The 25,367-nt window shown below is 47.6% G+C and overlaps 1 protein-coding gene across 2 annotated transcripts in view; it reads left to right on the top strand.

The window, feature by feature from the left end:
- SAR1B (secretion associated Ras related GTPase 1B) overlaps positions 1-25,367 on the top strand; it is a 470,631-nt gene that overhangs the window by 101,945 nt on the left and 343,319 nt on the right. For both annotated transcript variants that reach the window (XM_086931492.1, XM_086931493.1), the window contains exon 2: positions 11,508-11,588. The gene's annotated coding sequence lies outside the window, so the exon portion shown is untranslated. The remainder of the gene's footprint in view (positions 1-11,507; positions 11,589-25,367) is intronic.

The raw sequence follows: 25,367 nt of genomic DNA, 5'->3' as shown, positions 1-25,367 counted from the left end.
AATTTTGCTCCACCTTCGGGAATAGTCTGTTCAAAAATGTTTTTAAAAAATTTTTAAATTAAAAAAATAAATTCTAGATATGCTTGTATGTTGTAACTCTATATTAATTGTACACGGCTCTGCTTTTGTGAAATAAGGCATTTTTGTTCATAAGATTTTGCACAGTATAAATAGATTACTGTATTGGTATTGTTCCGTAAAGTTGAAGGTACTGTATAAATAGAAGTACTGTGTTAGTGTTGTATTGTAAAACATTTTTTCACTATTTCTTTGTTTAATTATGACGCTTGTACAGTTTTCTGTATTAGCTAAGAATTGCCTTGTGATGTTTGATTGATTCAGCTGCGCACTTGCACTTTATCTGTCCGTGGGACATTGTATCAAAGTAAAGCATGTTTGCATGCTGATTGACATTTTCATGTAATTCTGTAAGTTTTATAGTGTGTGAATTGTTTTTCATAAAACTTTGTGTACATGTTATATGGATCTCTTTGAGTTCCAAATGATAATAACATTTTTACTTTGCAGACAGTTACACTTTAATGAAAGATGGCTTTTAATTAACTAATTAACTAATCTCATAACAGTGCAGCTATGACATTTGTTCCTATCACATTGTTTACAATCTTTAATAAAACAACACTGTTCTTTGTGCTTTATATTCTTTACTTAGTGCATTGTAATTGTTTGCTAAATCTGCAGTTTTTTCCCTTAATCTTTTTTGCTTGTACTCTTTTTGTTTTGCCTATTTTTATAGCGCACTAATCACCAATGAGGGTATCCAGGCCTTTGAACAGGTGTGTAGATGAGGATCCGCTCAGAGTAATTCAAAGAGCCAGGTCTTCAGCGTCTGCAGAACTCAAGCAGTGATGAGGAGGCTCGGATGTGTTGTGGGAGGCTGTTCCATGTTTTTGGTTTGATATATGAGAATAAACAACCTCCTGATCTGCTCTTGTGAATGCAGGGGGTGTGCGAGTGAGGCTGAGTGTAGGTGTCTGTTGGGCAGTGAAAGTGTATGCCGTTGTTGGGGTATGCTGCGCCAGTGTCATGAAAGGCTTTGTATGTGAGCGTGAGGAGTTTGAATTGGCTGTATTTTAAATGGGGGGCGGTGTAGCTCTCTGAGGTGGGGTGAGATGTGTGTTTCAGTGGCGGCTGGTGACATTTGAAAGTGGTGGGGCGGAAACTGATAATCATACTGCACCGTAGCGAGCGAGCGTAGCGAGCGAGCCCGAACCCCCTAAGGAGGGTTCGGGGGGATTTCCCCCCGAGAAAATTTTGAAAAAATCGTGGCAAAATGGTGCATTTTCAAGCAAATTTGAGAAAGCCAGAAGGTTAATAAAGCAATTGTGAAAGTGCAGGTATTACATTATTAAAGAGCTGTCATATAACATAGGTAGCTGCTTATTCAGTATAACCACAGAGCTTCATAACAGACTTCAAGATACAATGCTGAGAACCTCACATATTGTTTTGATTTAAACTGCAAACAACAAAAGAACCAACTAAACAGGTTCAGGTTGTCAGGCTTTTTTACCAGGTGCTGTAAATAAAAATATAACAATTTATTTTTGAGACATTGGGTAAATCAAACAAAGACTGGGGGGGTGAAACATAACGGTACCATTTTTACCTTGCAGTATTCAATAGCTAACTGTTGTATGTTAGGATTTTAACTTACGAACTGCAAGTGACAAAATGATTTCTCTGACAAATGCAGTGACTCACTGACCTATTTACAGCATTTTGTGATCTGCATCAGGTACATGTTTGGGCCTGATATATTTTTACTAAAGGGCTGCGATCAGTCTGTTACCCAAGCATTGAAAATGTAATAGGTCGCGCCTTTGATTAAGTTAAAGGCATTTGCTTTGCTAATGGTATTGTATAGCAAAGCAAATGGCTTTAACTTAATGAAAGGCCTATATTAATGCTGCTCTGCAAGCTGCAAGGGTGAACAGTGCGCCCCTCTATTAATTTTACATGTAAGCTAATGAATGAATGATTATAATGCTGCCTTGCATGCTGTGCTGTAGTACACACTGCTTCTTCATCAATATAAAAGTTAAACTAATGGATGAATGATTATTAATGCGGCTCTGCAAGCAATGGAGGGCCCCTCCATTAATAATCCATTTAAACTCATGCAAGGATGAATATCGAAGCTGCCCATCGGCTGGAGATGACACTGGGCCTCGTCGTCAGTACTAAAAGTCAAGCTATTCAATTAATATTAATGTTGTACTGCAGGATACCCTGGATGAATGACTAGGACAGTGTGCGTCATCATTAATATTGAAGGCTAATCAATGATTATTACATGTTCTCGTATGAAAATCAGTGTGTGCAGCCAATGAAAGCTATTGTAATCAATGCATATTAACGCTGATGTGCAGGACGCCCCACTCCTTCATGAATAAAGTTGGCTAAACCATGAATATTTATTCGCTCTTCGGGCTGCACTGGCCGGCGTGGTGCCCCTTCGTGGTAAAGGGCTGTGAATATTCGAGTGACCAATGAGGCTTAATGTTGCACTGGAGCGGTATGCCCATTTACTCAGATGCATCAATCGATATTAATTATATGATGGCTGCACAGGAAGGGTATTATCAATAAATAACAAAACAATGCATAGCAAATCATGTTTTCAGGATGCAAAGGGACAGTAGTGTGCCCAGATAGTAAAAGAAAAGGTGTGCTAATCATTGGGTATAAATGCAGCCCTGCAGGGCACACAGAAAAACGCTGTCATGAATAATATTTTAGACAGAACAATAATATGTATTCTGCTCTTCAGATTGTCTAGAGAGGACATTGCGCCCATCACACATATTAAAGGTAGGCTAATCAGTGGATAATAATGCTGCTCTGCAGGCTGCATTAAAGGACGCATCAGCCCATGCATTAGTATTAAAATCAGACAAATTAATGAGGATATTCATTCATTCAGCCAAGGCTGCACAGGGATGAAACTATGTTAAAGTCAAACAATGCACATTCTTCTCTTCAGGCAGTGAAGAGACATGATTACAGTCACTAGAATAAAAGTTAGACTTATGGGTGGCTGCAGCGGTCACTGTGACTGGTGCGGTTTTGTGCTCGCGTTTTTTGTCAAAGTTTAATTTAACCTAAATAGACATTTAATTCGAGGCAAGGCGCTGGATAGAGTTCAAGTTCTGCTTGCCTTGGATGTATTGTCAGATTGTGTGTCTGCTGAGACAGGGCTGGTGCCAACACGAAAACAAACATGAGGGCAGCGGAGGGGGCGGTGGCACTCACTGGAGAGCATTTCTGCTGCTTGAAATAAATTGCTGTGGGCAACGGTTGACCTCTTTCACATCAGGAACAGGGATGATCATGTGAATCATATCATCCCTGTTCCCTCGGTTCAACTTCAAGGAACATATAATGCATTAGATGCATCTCGAACAGTCCAACTGGAGCTTCCTCGGCTGCCGGGGAAAAAGGACCACCACGTCCCCGAAGATTTCTCCCCGAGCAGCTCTCCCAGGAACTCCCCCTGCTTCTTCAGAAAGTTGCTGAGCATCTTGTAGATAAAGACACATCAAACATGGTCACTCTTTTAAATAACTTAGTCAGGTGCGATTTCCCCAAAAGTAAATACATTTAAAAAGCAAGCATTTACAATGCACTAGGTCTCGCATTATTAAAGTTTGAGCTATTGGCATTGTAAATGACCATGCCTTTTATTCATTTGTTTTTAAAACCTGCAATCGGTGCATAAACACGCACTTTGAATGTATACTCCTTGCTTACGATGAGTAAGGCTGGCAGTAAAAGAGACTGCCAGCCTTGCTTCTCATAAGCATGGACTATAAGTACAAATCGCTTGTTTACACACCAATGCAAATGAATAAAAGGCATTGTCATTTACAATGCCAATACCTCAAACTTTAATAATGCGAGACCTGGAACACGAGGGACTATTTTACTTCTGAAAAGTACGTGCCACCCTATGTTAAAATCGCTCTCCTTAGTACATTATGTACACAAAGGAACCCTTATTTTAATTGTTTTGCACTGCAGCAAGTATTTTGTATTGCTATCATTAGTGCTCAAGTGTGAGTGCCAAACCTATTGGCTTTACAAATGTTTGGTGCACAGTGAAAGCATAAGAGAGGGAGAGTGAGGTGGAGTGTGTGTGTGGAGTGTGTGTGTGTGTGTGTGTGTGTGTGTCATGAGTGTCTAGTGTGTGTCATGAGTGTCTTGCTTGTAACGGTATCTGGGCCTGTCAGAGGCTTTAAATTAAAGGCATAGGCCCTGTAGAGTCCCGAGGGAGTAAGTAGTGATGCCTCCTCCACTTCTGACATCACGCTGCCCCTCCCTGTGATGCGAGGGGTCAGTGGGAGTCAGAGCTGGATTTACTAGCACTCTCCCATTCATTCCCCTAGGTGTTATGACGTCAGAGAGGGCAGAGGTGTATGGGTTTGAGGATGAGCTCCAACAAGCATGCTGAAAGCACTCCATCAGCACTCATCAAATCTTAATTTGGACCGGGGCTAGACTGCTACAGTGTAGGAACTTGTCCTAGGTGGCCTCAGTGTGTGTGCAGAGTCTCGGGTGCTAGGGGAGAATGAGATTCTGGTATGTAATTCTGCGTGAGAGAAAGAGTGCAGATCTAGCGCTCTTCATCCAATACTGGGTCACAGTCAAATAGAAGCATTCTAGAATGTTATTTTGCTTGATTGCATCTGGTTCTGATCCGAGGCCTTCTGTGACACTAACATTTTAAAGGATTCCCCCGGGGAAAATATCCAAAGAGGGGTCTTAGTCCAGCACATCCCCTGCTTTTAATGTGTCTGGTTGGTTTTGAGGCCTCCTTTACTGAAGCGTCCATCCACTGAAAAAACAAGGAAAGGTGAAGCAATTTGCCTGGAATCACAGGGTGCTAAGCCAGCGCCAGGACTCCTGTCTGATTGCCTAGTTCCAAAGTCATCAGCTCTGTAATGACCCATCCTCTCCCAGCCAATAACATCGAGGGATTCTAGACACTGAGTCTGAGCACAGCCATCGCTCACCACAGCAAGAGAAAACATACCAGAGGGAGCACTTTACACAAGCACCAGTTAAATAATACAGGGACGCATTCATATTGTGAACAAGGGAAGGTAAAGCGATTTACCTGGAATCACAGGGTGCTGAGCCGGCGCCAGGACTCCAGTCTCATTGCCTAGTTCCACAGACAGCAGCTCTGTAATGACCCATCATCTCCCAGCCAATAACATTGAGGGCTTCTAGGAACTGAGTCCGAGCACAGGCAGCGCTCACCACATCAATGAAAACAAACTTGTGGGAACTTTTTACAAAAGCACCAGTTACATAAGACAGGGATGCATTCATATTGTGAACAAGGGAAGGTGAAGTGATTTGCCTGGGATCACAGAGTGCTGAGATGATGCCGGGACTCGAATCTGATTGCATAGTTCCAAAGTCAGCAGCTCTGTAATCCATCCTGTCCCAGCCAATAACATGGAGGGCTTCTAGGGCACTGAGTCTGAGCACAAGCAGTGCTCACCACGTCAATAGAAAACAAACCAGAGGGAGCGTCTTACATGAGCACCAGTTACATAAAACAGGGACGCATTCATATTGTGAACAAGGGAAGGTGAAGCGATTTGCCTGGAATCACAGGGTGCTGAGCCGTGCCGGGACTGCTCACTACAACAAGTAAAAACAAACTTGTGGGAGCTTTTTACATGAGCACCAGTTGCATAACACAGGGACGCATTCAAATTGTGAACAAGGGACGATGAAGCGATTTGCCTGGAATCACAGGGTGCTGATCCGGTGCCGGGACTCCAATCTGATTGCCTACTTCCATAGTCAGCAGGTCTGTAATGACCCATCCTCTCCCAGCCAATAATATTGAGGGCTTCAAGGCACGGAGTCTGATAATAGGCAGCGCTCACCACATCAAGAGAAAACAAACCCGAGGGAACGGCTTACACGAGCACCAGTTGCATAACACAGGGACGCATTCCACCCATTTCAATGTTTCTGTGCGCGGGGCCTGGTGTTAAAAGGCTGATTCATCGGACCGTTCCATCAATGTACAGGAACTGAAGGAATAACATGGGGTCGTGTCACAATAGGCACTACTGAGTAATTTAACACTCTATGTATGCACTTCTCAGCACCCTTGCAATACATTTAATGGGAGAGTGGCACTTCTCAGTAGCAGACAGGTAATCGAAATGTGAGCACCTGCACTTTTCTATGTCCATTTAAAACTCTGAGACTCGTGTATGTAAACTGCCATATATTAGTAAACAATGCCTTGCATGTTAATTGGCCTACCAGAAACCATGGTCTTTTAAAGCACAATTTAATACAAAAACTTAGCTGATGTAAACACAAATCTGGGCCGAGCAAGCATCGCTTCATTTTTAAACACGCACAAAGTTATCACACTCTGTGAATGACTGTGCTCAAATTAAATACATGTTTTTTCCATCACTGCACACAAATCTAAAGATGCCAGCCCAGCCACACCAACAAAAGTAAGAATATCGGGTCCGAACCCCCTGCACTTTCTGTCCCCGGTGCTTAAAGGGTGTTCAGGTGTTGGTGGAAATACATGCGAGTGTGATTCGAAAATTTGAGCAGCCAGCATTCGCAGTGAGATCTGCTCGGAGCGCACAATCCGTGCTGTGCATTGCTTATTCCAGCTAAATCCACAGAGCCGGGGTCTGCAGCGCTGCTCCTCGACTCAAGCTCAGGACGTGCCCGTAAGCCCCCCCAACACCCCCAACTCAATGAAGCTGCCCTCCTGACCCTGCCCGCGAGTCCCCCTGAGATCAACAGTTCAAGACTGCAAACACGGCCACGGGCCACCGACGAGCCACACTCAGGCGAGGGCCACACTGACACTTTGGCTAGCGGCACGCACGGGCACAGTCACTATAAAAAACTTACGTGGTCCGGACCCCCATAGCAACTGGGCACTGACTGGGCACACAACACAACTGCACTGGTCGGCAGCAGCAGGCAGGAGCACACCACAACGACGACGAACTGCGGAGCAGCGGAACTGGTCACTCACGCGTTGACTCTGTGTTTAGTTCTAGAGTCTACTTTCACTTACTACTACTTACTTGTTGTAGTTGTGTTCTGGCACGCGCCATGCGCGGTGACGTCGAGACAGCGTTCAAATGGCCAATCACCTCGATATGGCTGGATATAGCCATATGGTGATTGGCCATACAGTGCGGCCCCTCAGCTGCCAACCAACACCCACACGCGGCACCATCCTGCTGCAGCAGCCAATCCTGGCGCAGCGTTACCAGCAACACTGCACCAGGATTGGGCTACGAGCAGGACACTATCTGCCCTTTTAGAGACCGGGGACCCCGGGTCCCTGCCTGACAGTGCCTGTGCTAAAGAGGGGGGGAGGGAAGGTCTACCACTGCAGCGCATGCGCGGGCCAGTCAAAATTGTGAGTACTCCTTCATTCCACATGCGTTGTCTGAGTCTCACTCTCCGACACTGCTCCCTCTGCCTGTGCGCTGCCTGTCACTCTGCCGCAGCCCCGCCCCCACCCACCACGGCCCACTTCCATATACCATGCCCGATTCTGTCGGGCTTGTCCCGGCCGGTAGCGCGCAGTGCGCTCAGAAATTTAATCAGACAGAATGCCTTTGAGAAAACATTCTCAAATGCTTGTATTGATGTAGTGCGGTCGTCCATGGCTAGTGGGGCAACGCCCCAACGCCCCCAATGGACGCACCGCCACTGTGTTTGGTGTGAGAGGTCGAGTATGAGTCTTGCGGCAGCATTCTTCATGATTTGGAGTCTGTCTAAGAGCTTCTCAAAGATGCCGACATAGAGTGCCTTGCCGTAGACATGGCTGCTAGTGACGATTGCTTGTGTGACGGTACAGCAGGTGCTCTGTGGCAGCTACATGGAGATTTTTTAGATCATACATAGGCTGTGAAAGCAGGCGACACTCACTGTGTTGACTTGTGCTGTCATATTGAGGTTATCGTCCAGAATGATCCCCAGATTAATGGCCTGGTTGGTGGGTACTGTTGTTGGTGCTAGCTCCGTTGGCCACCAGGTGGTGTCCCAAGTGAATGTCTGGTTTCTGAAGACCTTTACTTCTATCCAGCGACGGCTCGTGGAGGGAGTTACGGTGGGGCAGGAGGGTGGGGAGGGGTAGGGGCAGGGTGGAGGTTGCTAAAAACCGGCATATGGATAATTGCAGGTAAGTAAACAATTTAATTAATAAAACGAATTTCGTAGTGCGCCTTGCATCGCAAAATGCAATGCAGTGCGAGCTACGAAATTCGTTTTATTAATTAAATTGTTTACTTACCTGCAATTATCCATATGCCGGTTTTTAGCAACCTCCACCCTGCCCCTCCCCCTCCCCACCCTCCTGCCCCACCGTAACTCCCTCCACGAGCCGTCGCTGCTTCTATCTTGTTGGAGTTGAGCTTCAGGTAGTTGATACCCATCCATTTTCCTGCAATGGTCATGCAGTTGGTGAAGTTGGTTCTGGCTGTGGTTGTTCATCGGAGGTAGGATGAGTTGTGTGTCATCGGAGATGATCTTGATACACCAGGATTGTATTATGTAGGTGAGTGTTGTCATGTCGTCATTGAACAGGGTGGGGCAGAGGGAAGATCACAGGGGGACTCCGCAGATCAGGTTTTTGGCATCTAATGTGAAGGGTGGCATTCTGACTCTTTGAGTTCTTCCTGTGAGGAAGGAACAGACACAGGTCATTGGATGCCAATCTCAGGAAGTCTTATGATAAGTGTATTGTGGTATATTGTGTGGAATGCCATGGAGAGGTGGAGCAGGATGATTGCAGTTGATTCTTCTCAGTCCAGGATGGTTTGGATATTATAAGTGGCTGCGACGAGTGCTGTGTTTTGTTTGGAATCCTGATTGACTGTTGTTCAGTCGGTGGTGTAGTTCGAAGTGGGTTGTGAGTTGCTTGTTGATGGCCTTCTCTAATACTTTAGCTGGGTGGGGGTGCAGGGAGATCGGTTAGAAGATGCTCAGTTGGTTCAGGTCGGCCAATGGCTTCTTGAGGAAGGTGTTGACTATTGAATGCTTCCAGTCTTTCAGGAAGGTTGCAGATGTGATGGAGGTGTTGATGATGCGAGTGAGAGCATTCTGATAGGTGATGTTCCCAGGTTTTAAACGTGCTGGGGGCATGGATCGGATGGGGACCCTGAGTGGATAGTCTGCATGATCAACACTTTGTTGACTCTGGTAAGGGTTTTCCCTTCGGTCAGGTGGCCGTATTGGTTTGTGATGGGCAAGTTGATGCTGGGGTTAGGTTGGTGTGCGAAGATGATGTAGATGGTCTTGATATTTCAGTGTAAGACGTTTGACAGGTTGTTTCAGAGGGTAATGTTGAGGGTGTGGTGAAGTCTTTAACGAATGAGAAGATCTCTTTGCATCTTTTGGAGCTCCCTTTGATGTGCTCAGCTGGCACACTTTTCTTAGTGTCTCTTATTTGCTGGTGGTAGCATCTGAGTGCACCTTTGTAGGTGGTTCTATTGGTGGTTTTGTGGCTGGCTCTCTGTTTTCTCTCTGACAAATGAGAATATCTCTTTGCATCTTTTGGAGCTCCCTTCGATGTTCTCAGCTAGCACTCTTTTCTTAGTGTCTCTCAGTTGCTGGTGGTAGCATCTGAATGCACATTTGTAGGTGCTTCTATCAGTGGTTTTGTGGTTGGCTCTCTGTTTTAACACTAGCTGTTTACAGGGTCGTTTGGCATGTTAAAGAACCTGTCTGTACCAGCTGACCTGTTTGTTGAATTTTCTTTGCTTGTTCGGTTTGATGGGTGCAAGAAAGTCAGCACAATTCTTGATGCAGTATTTGAAGTTGGTGATGTCCTCTTTGAGGTCATCCGTGGGTTGGGTTAATCAGTGCTGAGGGTGTTGATCCAGTCCGTTTCTGAGATTTTGCACAGCTACAGCTTGGCCGGCTGATGCTGGTGAATGCGTTGACTTGCAGTGTGTTGATTTGGAAGTTGATGATGGCGTGGTCAGTCCATGTGAGTGGCAAAGTGACTTTATATTTGATGCTGTTGCTGGTGGTGAAGATGGGGCCCACTGTGTGCCAGCAATCTGTGTTTGTCCTGTCATGAGCTTTGTAAGTCCAATGTTGTTCAGGCTTTCGAGGTGTGCTATGGAGCCGGGGTCGGTTATGTTTTCCAGGTGGAAGTTGAGGTCACCAAGGAGTACGTAGAATCTGGAGTTGAAGGTGAAGGGGACAATGACGTTGGTGATGAGTCTGGTGAATGTGTCTTGCTGTCTGGATGATTGTAGGCAAGGGTTCTATTTTGGGTGAATTTCTCTGAGATTTGCAGATTGAAGTGCAGATGTTCCAAGAATGGAGTGGCATTCTCCATGGATGTTGAGCAACTGATAGAGTCCTTGTAGACGAATGTGAGTCCTCTTCCTGTCGTGTGAGGGCAGTCCTGTCATACAATCTTGTAACTCACTGAGATTACCTCAGCGATGTTGTAATGTAATGTATAGGCATTTATATAGCGCACTACTTACCCGTAGGGTCCCAAGGCGCTTCGACCGCTGCAAAACCCTTCCTGGCTTCCCTGAGAGATGGTCCCTTAATGGGTATCTCCAGGGTGAGACCAGGCATCCCCGGCGGTCTGGTGGGGCCGTTAGTGAAGATGAGGCAAGCTAATGCCCAGAGTTGCCGAGTGTGATCGCTGATCAGAGTGGGCACCGAGGCGAGAGAATTATCGAGTCCGCTGACCCTGGTCCAGAAACCTGCCGCGCCGGGAATCGAACCCTGGTCCCGGGCCGTCCTCTGCTCTCGGGTCTGCCGCCTCTAACCAGTGAGCCACACTACTTCACATGTTGGGTGCAGATGTGGAGTTGAACCAAGTTTTCAAGAGAAAGAGGAGGTTCGATGTGTCGCTGCTCAGCAGGTCCCAAATTTTGCTTGTGTATTTGCTGAGAGATTGTGTGTTGAGTAGCATTCGAGTGACTGTTGGTGCGCTGGTTTGCTGTGGCAAGTGGTATTGGTTGGGGATATTACTGGAGTTGTGGGTGCTTTAGTGCTGTGTGTGGGTAAGTGACTGCAGGAGAACTGGCAGTGGGTGTAGGTGAAGGCTCCTACTATGATGTGTGATGCTGAGCGGCAACACAAGGGAGCCTCATCCTGGTTCTAGCGACCGGAGGAGTGCAGCAGAGTATCCCTGGAGTTTAAACGGACCAGCGTTTCTGGCTCTGGGTGCTGTCCAGGCGCAAATAGGCTTGCAATTGGGGCATCTTCAGTGTGTCACTGGCACGCACCAGCATGTCCGTTGCGCATCAACTTTGCAGTTGCTATTAAGTAGGTCATTGGAGGGGGAAGAAGTGCAGTAATGTCACTACTTGTGCAGGTGGATAAAAAAGACTTTTTGTTTGCATTGTGCATATTTGAGTTCATTACTTTTTCACAAGTAGTTAAAGAATTGTATCACTAACTGCTTCTTGCTATTGTTCTTTGTCATACTCTTTCAGGTTCCACGTTGGGCAGGCCCCCGAAATCTAAGACTGTAGATTGAAGGTTACCTCAAATGAGATACTGGATCTCTGGCACAGGTAAGTTGCAGCTTAAAGCAAGATTACAGGCTAACAAGTCCTCATAAATTGACTTCTTGAAGTATGCAAGGTGCGGGCACTTAGGCAGCTCTGCTACATGACTTGAAGTAATTTTAAATCGCCTGAAGCAATTTTAATTGTCTGTTCTTAATTTTACTCTGGGGGGTCTATAGTTTTTACATTGTAAATTTGCCACCTTCCTCTGGTCCACCGCAGCTCCTTGTGCTGTTTGATGCAGAGAGGTAGCTGGCTGTTTTCTTTCCCTTCCTGTAGGCTCCATACTGCACCACCATTTTTGACAGTTAGCGGTCCAGCCTTTCAGGTAACCAGACCTCCTTCAGTCCTGCACCTACTTAAGTCCATGGTGAAGTGAACGCGCTGGTGATCCCGGCTCCCTGCATGCAGCTCTGCTACACCACTTGAAGTAATTTTTGATCACCTGAAACAATTTTAATCACCTGTTCTTAATTTTACTTTGTGGCCTACTTTGGACGGGTCTCTAGTTTTTACATTTTAAATGCACCATCTCCCTTTGGTCTGCCGCAGTTCCATGCAATGGAGCGTTGAGATTAGTCTGAGCATCGAAGTTCGACGCTCAGCCAGGGAAAGGGAGGCCCTGGGCATTTTCTCCATGCAGGCTGTAATACAGTCTGCTTGGAAACAGGGAAAGGGCACATGACTGTTTGGCCGGTCCCAGAGGGCCAACCAACAGTCATGTGCACTTAGGAGTGGGAAAACCACTCATCCCCTTCCCTGCTCCGAGAGCAGAGCAGCCCCGCCCACCCACCCGCAAAGCAGCATGGAAACATATAATGATAATAACTCAAAGTTATAATTTTATATTTCCTTTATTTGCACTGCTTAAGAGTAGTGAGGCGACGCTCCTCCGCCATAGCGGAGGTGCCGCCACTGAGAGGGACCTTTCCGTGTCATCATTACAAATGGGCTGATGGGCCAGTTGAGGATCCATTTCAAAACACTTCTGAGCTTTTTAGTGAGGCCACTCTAAGATATGTGTACTTTCGTGCTAGGTAATTGTTGAAACATTGCATTGAGATTTGGGACTTGATCTTGAACTCTAAGCCGGATCTGGCATTTATTACTGAAACTTGGCTTAAAGCGTTCACATTACCAGATATCCCAACAGCTGTACCTATAGGTTATAAGCATTGAATTGTGATAGGAATGACCACCCTGGAGGGGGTATTGCTGTTATTTTGAAAGAATCCCTCAACAGCACAATGGAATTCAAGCTCTTGTTGAAGGCTTTGATATTCTAGCCTTTCAGCTGACCCACAAAGAACGACTACTGTTAGGAGGTGCAGTTCTTTATAGACTTCCCGGTTACGATTCCCACCTGACCAATAACCTTCTTGCTCAAATAACTTCTCTAAACATAAAGTATGAAAATTATCTAATCATTGGATATTTTAATCTTCATTTTGAAAAGAAAATGGAAGATGTGACATGCAGGCAATTGGAAAACGATATGAGTATTCTCCAAATGAAACAATAGATTAGTGGCCCAAATCATAAAGCATGCCATCTTTAGATCTTCTTTTTTTCAACATCAAAACTATTAAAATCCAGGACATCGTGCCATTATGTTGGACCAATCATTTTTTAATTCCATTTGCAGTCACGATCCCTAATGATACATCCCAGCCAGCTGACCCCCACACTGGTCCAAAGAGACCTTGGGGGTGTGTAAATGAGGAAATATTTTCCAAGCATTTCTCCCTCCCCTCAACTGAGATGGAAATACCTTTAGCTAAACAGATTGAAAATGTAAATGCGGCGCGGGTAAGCTCATTGGATAAATGGGCACATTTAAAAGCTAATACATTTGATAGAAGCCAACCTTCTGAAAAATGGAATACTGCTAAACTGAGACTAGCGAAAAAGGAAATGCAAGGGCCTTGAACAAAAGTGGAGGCTTTCTAGAAACAGAACAGATTACTTAAAATATAAAGAAGAAATGAAACAATATCATAAAACTCTGAGGAGAGGCAAGAAAGACTATTTTATCAGAGGAATTGAGGAAAATAGCAGCTCCTCAAAAACAATGTTCATAATAGTGAAAGAGCTTGCACAGCCAACCTGCCTATCTCAATCTTTTCCCCCCACTTAGATGGTGTGTGAGGTAATTGGAAATTGTTCCACAGATAACATTGGAAAAATATATATTAGTCCTGCTAGGCCCAAACATCTTTAGGGAAATCCCCTTGGTTCACTATGAGTCCCCATCCCGACGCTGTCTCCCATTTGGGAGCTTTTGAATATTCTACGGAAGAACAGTTCCTCAAATTGATGTTGGAGGTTAAATCTGGCTCCCTTTCTGACCCCTGTCCACCTTTTATTCTATTCTCGAGTAGCTACCACACTATGGCCCTATTTTACACAAATGTTTAATCAGTCCTTTGCAGACACTATCCATCCCTATGTCTAGAAGGAAGCGATACTTCTACCTCTTGCCAAAAACCTGGAATTGACAAATCCACTCTTTCTAATTATCGGCCCATATCGCTCCTCCCTTTCATATTAACATTTCTAGAAAAACTAGTGAACAGGCAACTAACCATTTTTTTAAGAAAGCAATGATCTACTGGATCCTTCGCAGATGGGCTTTCGGACCAATACTAGCACTCAGTCTATTTTGTTAGCTGTGTTGGATGACATTAGGCTAGTAGTTGGTCAGGGCAAGTCCGCTACCCTGATCCTACTAGACCTTTCTGTGTCTTTCGACACTGTGCCTCATAGACTACTGATTAACAGACTTTTTGACATTGGCCTACATTCCAAAGCTCTCCAATGGCTAGGCTCATTTTAAAAAAAGAGGCCTGTGATCGTGGGGGAAATGCGGGCCGGAATGACAGGCGTTGAGGCCGTATAAGATGTGCAATGTTTTCGGTGTTTTTATTAAATAAAGTACAGAAGGGTGGGAAGAAATCTGGGCTCCGAAGGGACAGGATTCCGGGTCTTCCTCTCGGGGAATGGTCTGGACACCACTTGGTTGGTCTACGTCTTCTCAGTATTTTCCTCGGTTAGTCCGCGGAGGGCGTTGGGTAAAACAAAAAGAAAGGAGCCGCTAGTCCTGTAGGACTATACAAATGAAGCACTGTTCACCGAAACCAGGGTAGTGCGGGGTCTACAGGAGAGACGGTGAGGAGGGAGGGGGATCAACGATCGGAAGGGAAGGAAGAAAAAAGGGGGACTATCTACTCGTGTGAGGGTAACAGTGCAAGGGTCTTTCTTTTCTTATAGGACGTGAAGACAGGGGTAGGGGAAAGGGTAGTGAGACTCTTCTAGGATGTGCTATACAAAGATTATAGTGAGTAATGTGGAACTCTCTGTGACGACTACTATGTACAGTGCAACGATCACCTCTCGTCTACCGTGTTTTATTGCCTGCCCTCGGGGTAGTGGGTACTCACCGGCTCCGCCGCAACTCTCCTGAGTTGCGGTCGCTCCCCAGCCACCTCCTTTGGACACCACCACTCCTCGCTCCACTCCTCCTCCTCCTCTCCCGTCTCCGTCTCCGCCTCTCGTTCCGCCGTTCCTTCGCCTTGGATCTCCTGCCACGCCTTCACTCCTCCTTAAGTCCTTCCGCCTTCATGCTTGGGATTTCCTGCTTTCAACTCCTGGAGGGATGGACTTCCGGAGTCGATCTGGTGTACTTGCGGGAATTTCCCAAAGGGGATTGGGTCCTGGAAAGACAGAGGACAGAGGGGCGGGGTTCGGGTTACTACGGACGCTTCAGAGTCCGTACTCGGGGAATGTTGAAAACCGGGGTTACGTCGATAACCGGGGTCAGGTGAGGGGGCCGGATCACATCCCTTTCCCCTAGCTGTCCTTCTTGTACGGGTTGGTGAAGAAGGCTAACGGGACATGAAATCTACGTTCCCTTGTTCTGTCCCTTTCCGTTGTAGAGTCCGAAACCTATAAGGTTGCAATGCCAAGAATCAGCGGAGGACTCTGTTGTTGTGTCCTTTGTTGCGAGTCATCCTTTCCAGGCGTGCATGGTCTGTAAACAGGGTAAAGTCAGGACCCTCTAAATAATAACAAAGACTTTCTATAGCCCATTAGATGGCTAGAGCTTCCTTTTCTATGACTGCGTACTTCTTTTCTCGTGGAAACAGCTTCCTGCTGAGGTATAATATTGTTTTTTTGTCACCGTTGGCATCAAGTTGTGAGAGAACCGCTCCTAAGCCTTGGTCTGAGGCATCTGTTTGGAGTACAAAGGGGCGGCAATATTCGGGGCTAGCCAAAAAAGGTTTTGAGGTAAGAAATAGTTTGAGTCCATCAAAAGCCTGAAATAGTTGGGGTGTGGGTTTTTTCAAGAATTCCTCTGCTTTTACTGTTTTTCGTAGGAGATCTGTGAGAGGGGCAGCTCTTTGGGAGAAATTGGGGATAAACAGCCGATAGTATCCCAAAAGACCCAAGAAAGCGTGGAGGTCTTTTCGGGACTGTGGGAAGGGAAGGGCTTGTATGGCGGTGATTTTGTTGTCCTGAGGGCGGATAACCCTCTCACCCAGGAGGAAGCCCAGATATTTCACGGTTTGTGCGGCTAGTGTACTTTTGGCAGGATTGATAGTGAAGTGGTAGGACCCCAGGGACTGTATATAAATGAGATAAATGCTGTTCCCACGTGTCGCTGTAGATGACGATGTCATCAAGGTAGGCCCCAGCGTATTGAGCGTGGGGCCGTAAGACAAAGTTCATAGCCCTTTGGAAAGTTGCTGGAGCCCCATGGAGTCCGAAGGGTAGTACCGTAAATTGGAATAAACCCTCTGGGGTGGAAAAGGCTGTCTTCTTTTTGTCCTGTTCCCTTAAAGGGATCTGCCAATATCCTTTACACAGGTCGAGGGTGGTAATGTACTTGGCTTTTCCTATGCTTTCTATCATTTCGTCTACTCGGGGAAGGGTGTACGTATCAAACTTTGAGATCTTATTTACTTCCCTAAAATCAATGCAGAAACGTATTGAGCCGTCCGGTTTTGGAACCAGCACTATGAAGAATTCCAATTACTAGTGGATGGTTCAATGATCCCCATGTTTAACATTTGATCTATCTCTCTTTTTATGACGGGTCTACGGGCTTCCGGTATCCGGTAGGGCCGGAGCCGCATGGTTTTCCCAGGCTCAGTATGGATAGCGTGTTCAATTATGGCTGTACGTCCGGTAGGTCGGAAAAGACATGTTGTAGGGGACAGAGGACGTCTCGGAGGACCTGCTTCTGGGATTCCGGTAGTTCTGTATCAAAACAATGGTCAAGATGGGGGGCAGGGTGTAGGGACTCTCCCAGAAACATCGGACGGGGTCCTTCCCACTTTTTAAGGTGGTTTATGTGATATATTTGGGTGGTTCCTCGGTTACGATCTAATTCTAGTTTATAGGTAACAGGAGTTACTTTTTGGAGTGTGGAGTATGGCCCTTGCCATTGTCCCAAAAGTTTTTGGTCGGAGGAGGGCATCATTAAGAGTACTAGGTCTCCTACCGAGAAACTCCTTGGTTTAGCGCCCCTGTCATATTGTCACTTTTGGGTGGCTTGGCCGTTTTCCAGGTTTTGCCGCACAATATCCCGTATTTGACCCAAATGTGTTTTAAGGTTATCTATATATTCAGGGAGGGCTCGAGTCCGGTCCGGTTCCGCCTCCCAAGATTCTTTGGCCATGTCTAACAAAGTTCGGGGGGTGTCCATGAAGGAGCTCAAAGGAAGAGTAACCTGTACTGCTCTGTACCTTGTACCGTATAGCAAAGAGGGCTAACGGTAACATGTCTTCCCACCTTTTGGACTCCAGGGCCAGCAACTTCTTCATGGTCGTTTTCAGAGTAGCATTATAGCGCTCTACCAACCCGTCCGTTTGAGGGTGGTTAGCGGATGTACGGATCTGTTTAATCCCCAGTTGAGAACATACCTGCCGCATGAGGGCTGAAACGAAGGGAGTCCCCTGATCTGTTAAGATCTCCCTAGGGAACCCCACTTGTGCAAATATTGAGATCATTGCTTTCGCTATGTTTTGAGTGGTAGGGTGGCGCAGGGCTACGGCCTCCGGAAAACGGGTGACATAGTCGACGAGGACTAAGGCATATCGATACCCGCTCCGGGAGGGTAGTAGGGGTACAATAATATCCATTCCCACCCTGCTAAAAGGAACATCAATGACAGGTAGGGGCTGAAGGGGTACCTTCGGGGGACGGTATCTGCTGTTTCGCTGGCAGACAGGGCATTCACAGCAGTAGACCCGGTAAACCCCAGGCCAATAAAATGTATCTAATGTGGCCTGTTCGTTTTTTTCATCGCTAAAGTGTCCTCCTAGCAAGTGACTATGAGCTAGAAACAAGATCTTATCACGAAAGGGGCCAGGATCAATAATTGGGGAAGATGGTTGGGTCCCCCTTTTTGGTATAGCAAGCCATTTTTTTTCTAAATAGGGACCTACTTGTAAGGGGTCCTCGTTTTCCAGGGCTTTCCCCCATGCTTCTTGCAACACGGGATCTTCTCTCTGAGAGGCTCTAAATCCTCTGTCTGTCTCCCAGGGTTGTTCTTCTGTCTTGACAGGGCAGACCGTGACATATCGTCTTTTCTCTTTTCTTTTTTGACTACGGGTCTTCCGTTCTTTTGACGTGGAGCTCTCTGGAGTGGTATCCTGGGAAAAAGGAGCTTCAGCCCACCAGCGGGACAGAGAGCTGGTCGATTCCTTCAGGAGGCTAGGGAGGCCGGGATAGTTGCTTCCCAGGTTTATCTGCTCTGGTAGCCTGGGAACAAGGCCTACCAGCAAATCAGTCCCTGGGTCATTTGGATGTAGAATACGCACTTGAGTGGTCGGGTATTCTTTTGTGTCCCCATGGACGCACTGTATAGCGACAGTACCGGTGAGGGTACCGACCGGTGTACCTGTGTCCTGGGGCCGGAGTACGCTCTGTCGACACCCTGTGTAAGCTAAGGCTAGTACCGTCTGTCCGTCAACGGTCACTTTACAGCGGTATAGCGAGGGAGTCGTATTTGGGGTCACACACATATAGTTCCGTGCTAGGCCCACCTCCATTGGCTCTTCTTTTTGAGGGCACATTCTGTCTATGCGCCTGTCCACCTCGCAGTTGTAACACTGTGGACCAGGGTAAGGGGATCTGACAACCATAGGGGCTGGCAACAGAGGTACTGGTTCCGGTTTCCGGGGAATGGGGCCACGATGGGGTCGGGGACCGGTTGGGGTGCCTGGTAGGCTGGCATGTTCCTCTTTCCCTCTCTGGAGTTCTTGGGCTCGACTGAACACACTGGCGATGTCAACAGCGCTGTCTAATGTGAGGTGGGCATGTTGCCTTACCCACCTCTGCGTGGGAGGGTGTAGGGAGGCCAGGAACTGCTCCAGGTAGATTTTCGATAATATCTCCTCCTTTGTGGAGCGGGCGGGTCGGAGCCATCGGTCTGTCAAATCCTTGATGCGAAAAGATAACGCCCTGGGTGTCTCTTGGGGCCCCTCTTTCGCTTGCGTAGCCTTATTCTTTACGTTTCGTCATCAATGCCTAAACACTCAAGGATAAATCTTTTAATCTCCTCATAAGGGGTGGTCCCTTGCATGTTTGCTTGCTGTAGGCGGACTGGAGATCGCCCGTAAGTGACGGGCCCAGGTACTGGCCCTAGCGTTCCACTGGCCAGGAGGGGGCCTGAGCCATCCGCTCGAAATTAGTAAAAAAATAGTCCGGGTCTTCCCCAGGTACGTACTTTTTTAATACGACCGAGGGAAGGGAAGTCACTGGTCTTTGTTGTCCCATAACATGGGTGACTTTGCCGAGCGCCAGGCCGTGTACCTCTCCTTGGCCCTTAATAACATCCTGTAGCTGTCCCCGGTCGTCCTCCGCCACTTTAAGAAACCTTTCCATCATTTTTCCCAGTTGTTCCTGTGTTTCCGCCATCCTTGCAAACACGACCTCCATGCTTCCGGCAGATCCCACTTCTGACACCACCTGTGATCGTGGGGGTAATGCGGGCCGGAATGACAGGCGTGGAGGCTGTATAAGATGTGCAATGTTTTCAGTCTTTTTATTAAATACAGTACAGAAGAGGGGGGGAGAAATCGGGGCTCTGAAGGGACAGGATTCCGGGTCTTCCTCTCGGGGAATGGTCTGGACACCACTTGGTTGGTCTACGTCTTCTTCTCTGTATTTTCCTCGGGTAGTCCGCGGAGGGCGTTGGGAAAAACAAAAAGAAAGGAGCCGTTAGTCCTGTAGGACTATACAAATGGAGCACCGTTCACCGAGACCAGGGTAGTGCAGGGTCTACAGGAGAGACGGTGAGGAGGGAGGGGGATCGACGATAGGAAGGGAAGGAAGAAAAAAGGGGGACTATCCACTCGTGTGAGGGTAACAGCGCTAGGGTCTTTCTTTTCTTATAGGACGTGAAGACCGGGGTAAGGGGAAGGGTAGTGAGACTCTTCTAGGATGTGCTATACAAAGATTATAGTGAGTAATGTGGAACTCTCTGTGACGACTACTATGTACAGTGCAACGATCACCTCCCATCTACCGTGTTTAAGTGCCTGCCCTCGGGGTAGTGGGTACTCATCGGCTCCGCCGCAACTCTCCTGAGTTGTGGCCACTCCCTAGCCACCTCCTTTGGGCACCACCACTCCTCGCTCCACTCCTCCTCCTCCTCTCCTGTCTTCGTCTCCGCCTCTCATTCCGCGGTTCCTTTGCTTGGATCTCCTGCCACGCCTTCACTCCTTCTGCAGTCCTTCCGCCTTCATGCTTGGTGCTTCCTGATTTCAACTCCTGGAGGGATGGACTTCCGGTGTCTATCTGGTGTACTTCTGGGATTCCCCAAAGGGGATTGGGTCCTGGAAAGACAGAGGACAGAGGGGAGGGGTTCGGGTTACTACGGACGCTTCAGAGTCCGTACTCGGGGAATGTTGAAAACCGGGGTTACATCGATAACCGGGGTCAGGTGAGGGGGCCGGATCACATCCCTTTCCCCTAGCTGTCCTTCTTGTACGGGTTGGTGAAGAAGGCTAACGGGACATGAAATCTACGTTCCCTTGTTCTGTCCCTTTCCGTTGTAGAGTCCGAAACCTATAAGGTTGCAATGCCAAGAATCAGCGGAGGACTCTGTTGTTGTGTCCTTTGTTGCGAGCCATCCTTTCCAGGCGTGCATGGTCTGTAAACAGGGTAAAGTCACAACCCTCTAAATAATAACGAAGACTTTCTATAGCCCATTAGATGGCTAGAGCTTCCTTTTCTATGACTGCGTACTTCTTTTCTCGTGGAAACAGCTTCCTGCTGAGGTATAATATTGTTTTTTTGTCACCGTTGGCATCAAGTTGTGAGAGAACTGCTCTTAAGCCCTGGTCTGAGGCATCTGTTTGGAGTACAAAGGGGCGGCACTATTCGGGGCTAGCCAAAACAGGTTTGGAGGTAAGAAATAGTTTGAGTCCATCAAAAGCCTGAAATAGTTGGGGTGTGGGTTTTTTCAAGAATTCCTCTGCTTTTACTGTTTTTCGTTGGAGATCTGTGAGAGGGGCAGCTCTTTGGGAGAAATTGGGGATAAACAGCCGATAGTATCCCAAAAGACCCAAGAAAGCGTGGAGGTCTTTTCGGGACTGTGGGAAGGGAAGGGCTTGTATGGCGGTGATTTTGTTGTCCTGAGGGCGGATAACCCTCTCACCCAGGAGGAAGCCCAGATATTTCACGGTTTGTGCAGCTAGTGTACTTTTGGCAGGATTGATAGTGAAGTGGTAGGACCCCAGGGACTGTACAACCTGATATACATGAGATAAATGCTGTTCCCACGTGTCGCTGTAGTTGACGATGTCATCAAGGTAGGCCCCAGCGTATTGAGCGTGGGGCCGTAAGACAAAGTTCATAGCGCTTTGGAAAGTTGCTGGAGCCCCATGGAGTCCGAAGGGTAGTACCGTAAATTGGAATAAACCCTCTGGGGTGGAAAAGGCTGTCTTCTTTTTTGTCCTGTTCCCTTAAAGGGATCTGCCAATATCCTTTACACAGGTCGAGGGTGGTAATGTACTTGGCTTTTCCTATGCTTTCTATCATTTCGTCTACTCGGGGAAGGGTGTACGTATCAAACTTTGAGATCTTATTTACTTCGCGAAAATCAATGCAGAAACGTATTGAGCCGTCCGGTTTTGGAACCAGCACTATGAAGAATTCCAATTACTAGTGGATGGTTCAATGATCCCCATGTTTAACATTTGTTCTATCTCTCTTTTTATGACGGGTCTATAGGCTTCCGGTATCCGGTAGGGCCGGAGCCGCATGGTTTTCCCAGGCTCAGTATGGATAGCGTGTTCAATTATGGCTGTACGTCCGGTAGGTCAGAAAAGGCATGTTGTAGGGGACAGAGGACGTCTCGGAGGACCTGCTTCTGGGATTCCGGTAGTTCTGTATCAAAACAATGGTCAAGATGGGGGGCAGGGTGTAGGGACTCTCCCAGAAACATCGGACGGGGTCCTTCCCACTTTTTAAGGTGGTTTATGTGATATATTTGGGTGGTTCCTCGGTTACGATCTAATTCTAGTTTATAGGTAAAACGAGTTACTTTTTGGAGTGTGGCGTATGGCCCTTGCCATTGTCCCAAAAGTTTTTGGTCGGAGGAGGGCATCATTAAGAGTACTAGGTCTCCTACCGAGAAACTCCTTGGTTTAGCGCCCCTGTCATATTGTCACTTTTGGGTGGCTTGGGCGTTTTCCAGGTTTTGCCGCACAATATCCCGTATTTGACCCAAATGTGTTTTAAGGTTATCTATATATTCAGGGAGGGCTCGAGTCCGGTCCGGTTCCGCCTCCCAAGATTCTTTGGCCATGTCTAACAAAGTTCGGGGGGTGTCCATGAAGGAGCTCAAAGGACTAGTAACCTGTACTGCTCTGTACCTTGTACCGTATAGCAAAGAGGGCTAACGGTAACATGTCTTCCCACCTTTTGGACTCCAGGGCCAGCAACTTCTTCATGGTCGTTTTCAGAGTAGCATTATTGCGCTCTACCAACCCGTCCGTTTAAGGGTGGTAAGCGGATGTACGGATCTGTTTAATCCCCAGTTGAGAACATACCTGCTGCATGAGGGCTGAAACGAAGGGAGTCCCCTGATCTGTTAAGATCTCCCTAGGGAAGCCCACTTGTGCAAATATTGAGATCATTGCTTTCGCTATGTTTTGAGTGGTAGGGTGGCGCAGGGCTACGGCCTCCGGAAAACGGGTGACATAGTCGACGAGGACTAAGGCATATCGATACCCGCTCCGGGAGGGTAGTAGGGGTACAATAATATCCATTCCCACCCTGCTAAAAGGAACATCAATGACAGGTAGGGGCTGAAGGGGTACCTTCGGGGGACGGTATCTGCTGTTTCGCTGGCAGACAGGGCATTCACAGCAGTAGACCCGGGAAACCCCAGGCCAATAAAATGTATCTAATGTGGCCTGTTCGTTTTTTTCATCGCTAAAGTGTCCTCCTAGCAAGTGACTATGAGCTAGAAACAAGATCTTATCACGAAAGGGGCCAGGATCAATAATTGGGGTAGATGGTTGGGTCCCCCTTTTCGGTATAGCAAGCCATTTTTTTTTAAATAGGGACCTACTTCTAAGGGATCCTCGTTTTCCAGGGCTTTCCCCCATGCTTCTTGCAACACGGGATCTTCTCTCTGAGAGGCTCTAAATCCTCTGTCTGTCTCCCAGGGTTGTTCTTCTGTCTTGACAGGGCAGACCGTGACATATCGTCTTTTCTCTTTTCTTTTTTGACTACGGGTCTTCCGTTCTTTTGACGTGGAGCTCTCTGGAGTGGTATCCTGGGAAAAAGGAGCTTCAGCCCACCAGCGGGACAGAGAGCTGGTCGATTCCTTCAGGAGGCTAGGGAGGCCGGGATAGTTGCTTCCCAGGTTTATCTGCTCTGGTAGCCTGGGAACAAGGTCTGCCAGCAAATCAGTCCCTGGGTCATTTGGATGTTGAATACGCACTTGAGTGGTCGGGTATTCTTTTGTGTCCCCATGGACGCACTGTATAGCGACAGTACCGGTGAGGGTACCGACCGGTGTACCTGTGTCCTGGGGCCGGAGTACGCTCTGTCGACACCCTGTGTAAGCTAAGGCTAGTACCGTCTGTCCGTCAACGGTCACTTTACAGCGGTATAGCGAGGGAGTCTTATTTGGGGTCACACACATATAGTTCCGTGCTAGGCCCACCTCCATTGGCTCTTCTTTTTGAGGGCACATTCTGTCTATGCGCCTGTCCACCCCGCAGTTGTAACACTGTGGACCAGGGTTAGGGGATCTGACAACCATAGGGGCTGGCAGCAGAGGTACTGATTCCGGTTTCCTGGGAATGGGGCCACAATTGGGTCGGGGACCGGTTGGGGTGCCCGGTAGGCTGACATGTTCCTCTTTCCCTCTCTGGAGTTTTTGGGCTCGACTGAACACACTGGCGATGTCAACAGCACTGTCTAATGTGAGGTGGGCATGTTGCCTTACCCACCTCTGCGTGGGAGGGTGTAGGGAGGCCAGGAACTGCTCCAGGTAGATTTTCGATAATATCTCCTCCTTTGTGGAGCGGGCGGGTCGGAGCCATCGGTCTGTCACATCCTTGATGCGAAAAGATAACGCCCTGGGTGTCTCTTGGGGCCCCTCTTTCGCTTGCGTAGCCTTTTTCTTTACGTTTCGTCATCAATGCCTAAACACTCAAGGATAAATCTTTTAATCTCCTCATAAGGGGTGGTCCCTTGCATGTTTGCTTGCTGTAGGCGGACTGGAGACTGCCCGTCAGTGACGGGCCCAGGTACTGGCCCTAGCGTTCCACTGGCCAGGAGGAGGCCTGAGCCATCCGCTCGAAATTAGTAAAAAAATAGTCCGGGTCTTCCCCAGGTACGTACTTTTTTAATACGACCGAGGGAAGGGAAGTGACTGGTCTTTGTTGTCCCATAACATGGGTGAGTTTGCCGAGCACCAGGCCGTGTACCTCTCCTTGGCCCTTAATAACATCCTGTAGCTGTCCCCGGTCGTCCTCCGCCACTTTAAGAAACCTTTCCATCATTTTTCCCAGTTGTTCCTGTGTTTCCGCCATCCTTGCAAACACGACCTCCATGCTTCCGGCAGATCCCACTTCTGACACCACCTGTGATCGTGGGGGTAATGCGGGCCGGAATGACAGGCGTGGAGGCCGTATAAGATGTGCAATGTTTTCAGTGTTTTTATTAAATACAGTACAGAAGAGGGGGGGAGAAATCGGGGCTCCGAAGGGACAGGATTTCGGGTCTTCCTCTCGGGGAATGGTCTGGACACTACTTGGTTGGTCTACGTCTTCTTCTCTGTATTTTCCTCGGGTAGTCCGCGGAGGGCATTGGGAAAAACAAAAAGAAAGGAGCCGTTAGTCCTGTAGGACTATACAAATGGAGCACCGTTCACCGAGACCAGGGTAGTGCAGGGTCTACAGGAGAGACGGTGAGGAGGGAGGGGGATCGACGATAGAAAGGGAAGGAAGAAAAAAGGGGGACTATCCACTCGTGTGAGGGTAACAGCGCTAGGGTCTTTCTTTTCTTATAGGACGTGAAGACCGGGGTAAGGGGAAGGGTAGTGAGACTCTTCTAGGATGTGCTATACAAAGATTATAGTGAGTAATGTGGAACTCTCTGTGACGACTACTATGTACAGTGCAACGATCACCTCCAATCTACCGTGTTTTAGTGCCTGCCCTCGGGGTAGTGGGTACTCATCGGCTCCGCCGCAACTCTCCTGAGTTGTGGCCACTCCCTAGCCACCTCCTTTGGGCACCACCACTCCTCGCTCCA

Source organism: Lissotriton vulgaris, chromosome 7 (genome assembly GCF_964263255.1).
Source record: "Lissotriton vulgaris chromosome 7, aLisVul1.2, whole genome shotgun sequence".
NCBI lineage: Eukaryota > Metazoa > Chordata > Amphibia > Caudata > Salamandridae > Lissotriton > Lissotriton vulgaris.
The sequence above is the reverse complement of the archived record's forward strand: the minus strand, read 5'-3'. Positions and strand labels throughout refer to the sequence as shown.